This window comes from Setaria viridis, chromosome 9, assembly GCF_005286985.2.
Source record: "Setaria viridis chromosome 9, Setaria_viridis_v4.0, whole genome shotgun sequence".
Taxonomy (NCBI): domain Eukaryota; kingdom Viridiplantae; phylum Streptophyta; class Magnoliopsida; order Poales; family Poaceae; genus Setaria; species Setaria viridis.
The window spans coordinates 22,220,773-22,224,187 of NC_048271.2; the positions used below are offsets into that span (position 1 = coordinate 22,220,773).

The 3,415-nt window shown below is 48.8% G+C and overlaps 1 pseudogene; it reads left to right on the top strand.

Annotated features, from left to right (window-relative positions):
- The first annotated feature begins 668 nt into the window (after positions 1-668).
- On the top strand, positions 669-2,559 carry LOC117835424 (hydroxyphenylpyruvate reductase-like; annotated as a pseudogene).
- The last annotated feature ends 856 nt before the right edge of the window (positions 2,560-3,415 follow it).

Below are 3,415 nucleotides of genomic sequence, written 5' to 3' on the forward strand. Positions count from 1 at the left end.
TCTCTAAAATCCACTATACTTTGGGTACATTGGTTGGCTCGGCTCAGATTTTGTGGCTCGACTCTCTGTGTTAGGGCTTTAGCTTTCTAGCTCGTTTGGCTCGTGAGCAGCTCACGAGCTAGCTCGAGCCAGCACGTTAACAAAACGAGCTGCTCGGCTCGTTAAAAAATCCCCCTAGCCGAGGTGAGATGAGCTACTTAGGAGCCGAGCAACTGCCCTAGATGTGACCGACGCGAGCCGCAACATCTGCACTATCTATATGCACATGCAAGCATTTAAAACACCATAAGCCAGCCTTAAAGATAGGCCCCGTTTGGTAGAGCTTCGGCTTCTCATAAAACGGCTTCGGCTTCGGCTTCTTCGGTGGAGTGGCTTTTTTAGTGAAGCTGAAGCCGTTTTGCAAAACATTTGGTAAAATGGCTTCTCAATGGCAATATATGTAATTTTATGATCACTTAATGCTTGGAGAGGGAGGAGAAGCCGGTGAAGCCACTTTTTTCGGCTTCTCCTCTCTAGTGTAAGCTGTTTTGCGGCTTCTCCCTGGCTTTGGTGGTGAAGCCGTTTTGAAATTGACCCTTTGGTAGGGCTTCACCAAAAGCCGGTGGAGAAGCACTTTGAGAAGCCCTACCAAACGGGGCCATAGTATACGGAGGAGGATACTTTTTGGCATGTTCAGTGCCAGCAACAAGCTCATGCTGTTGGAGACGCGCTCGGATGGTCGCATATTTCTGCTTGTCCTCTGTATGTACGTCGATGTCAAATATATAGCCAGCATACGCGTATAGGTTGACACTTCCCACCTGTCGTCCTCGTTTGTATACCCACACCTGCCTCCACCGCTCACCTCCTGCGTGAGCGGCGACCCATGGAGTCCCTGTGCGTGCAGTGCTGCTGCTGCACCCCTTGGACGCGTACCTTGGAGCAGGAGCTCGGCCGCCGCTGCCGCCTCCTCCGCTTCTGCTGGGACTCCCCGCAGGACCGCCGCGACGAGTTCCTCCGCACGCACGGGCCGTCTGTCCGCGCCCTCGTCTCCGGTGGCGGCTCCGGTTGCGACGCCGCGCTCATCGACGCGCTCCCACGGCTCGAGATCATCGCGTGCTACTCCGTCGGCTTCGACCCCGTCGACCTCGCCTGGTGCCGCGACCGCGGGGTGCGGGTCACCAACAGTCCGGGAGTCCTCACCGACGACGTGGCCGACCTCGCCGTCGGTCTCGCCATCGCCGCGCTGCGCAGGATTCCGCAGGCTGACAGATACATCCGCGCCGGCCACTGGAAGGCTAACGTCGACTACGGCCTCACCACACGGGTCAGTTTTCTGTCGCTGAGCTCAATAGTTCTCGATCATGCCCAACTTGCTGCATGCATTTCCTCAAAAAAAAAAAAACTTGCTGCATGCATGCTTAGCTTTCTAGAAAAAGAAGATTTTGCCAATGTACTGTACTTTGGTTATGTTACATTGTATTGTACACTTTCATTTCCATCATTCTATATGGTTCTGTCATTATGCCGATCACTGCTCAATTGAAAGATAGGACTTTGATTTTTTTTTTTTGGGGGGGGGGGGTGTGGGCAAAGATAGGACTTTGAATTTGAAAAAAAGGGGGAAAGATAGGATTTTGAATTTTTGATTAAGACAGCTGCGTTGGACCTGTGTTTAAAATTTATATTGTAACACGGTACTCAGATAGAAATTGTAACGTGTACAGTACCCACAGCTAATTGAATTGTCGTTGATGATTAAAGTAAAAAAATTGATGGTCAGATGTTTCTAAGTTTTGTGAAAATTTTTAAAGAATTTATCTTTATCTTGTAAATGTGATGATGGTTTTATTCTTTTTGCAGTCTAGTGGCAAAAGAGTTGGCATTTGGGCTAGGCAGGATAGGGTGCCAAGAGGGTGGAAGCTTCCGGTTGCCCGGTCCACCACAACTACCAGAGAAGAAAAGTGCAAACCTAGCCGAACTACACGTATCGCCCTACAGCAGTTCAACTGGCAGCCAACAGCGACGTTCTTGTGGTGGCGTGCTCGCTGAACGAGCAGAGCCGCCGCACCGTGAGCCGCGAGGTGATCGAGGTGCTGGGGCCAGCGGCGTGCTCGTGAACGTCGGGCGCGGCGCGCACGTCGACGAGCCCGAGCTCGTCGCCACGCTCGACGAGGGCCGCCTCGGCGGCGGCGCGGCGCCGGGCTGGACGTGTTCGAGGACGAGCCGGACGTGCCCGAGGTGCTGACGGCGCTCGACCACGTCGTCCTGGCGCCGCACGTGGGGTCCGGGACGCGCGAGACCCGCAGGGTGATGGCGGACCTGGTGCTCGGTAACCTGGAGGCGCATGCTCTCGAGAAGCCGCTGCTGACTCCGGTTGTCTGACGCCGCCGCCGACTGCGAGCTCCGGGCACACGATCCACGGCGTGTTGTGCATGTAGGATTCGGGAGTCTGCTCTTTGCGGTTGATTCTGAAGCGCTCCACTCGATGTGCTGCGTCTACATGTTTGAGTTCCAAGTGAGTTTGTGGACTTGAGCTGGTTCTAATTATCGTCAGATCCCCTTGTATGCGGAATGTAATGTGGCTTCTGCTGCTCCCATTGGGTTGCTAACTTGCTGCTAGTGTCCCTAAATTTGTTATCAAGAGTCGGGATTCATTCTTATTAACTAGCATGCCTCGTAATATTTTCTGATTACATAGGGTTTAGCTCATGAGTACATTCAAGCACAATAACATGATGAGATATTGAGATGCAGCTAGCCAGCTCATCATGTCGCCCTCAAAAAAAAAAAAAAAACCCAGCTCATCATGTTCACATTGGGAGACCTATCTGGGGATCGGCCCATGGGAATTCTCAGATCGAACAGCCCACAACAGGCCACAAAGGAAGCCCGCCAACAAGAGCAATCTGGCTCTCTTGCTGTCTTGCACACGTGTCTGTTTTTCTTTCTTTTTTTGATTTGTTTCCCATTCTTTCTATTAATTTACTACTAGTAGCTTAGGATTTCCCTCCTTATGCTTGATTCAACACTTTTTTTAATTTAAAATAAAGTAGTTCCACAATTTGATATGACATGTTCAACATTTTCTATACAATTTGTTAAAGATTAATTCATATGCAACTAATGGTTTTAAAAAGCTCGGTTGAACAAAGTACAAATGTCGTCAACAATTTATAAAATTTACTTTTATACACAAATTGTTTAAATGATATATTACAAATGTTGAAATATGACATTCAAATTGTTGAACCAATATTCTAAAAATATTGATTTTTGAAGAAATTAAAAAACAAAGAGAAAACATGTTCATATTGAATCTTCGTGGCACAATCAGTGCAAATATTTTCTTCTCATGATCAACCATGCTTCAATTTAAGTAGTAAACATAGGCAATAGATTTAATATAATGAGAACAAGTTCATAGTTCAGAGAA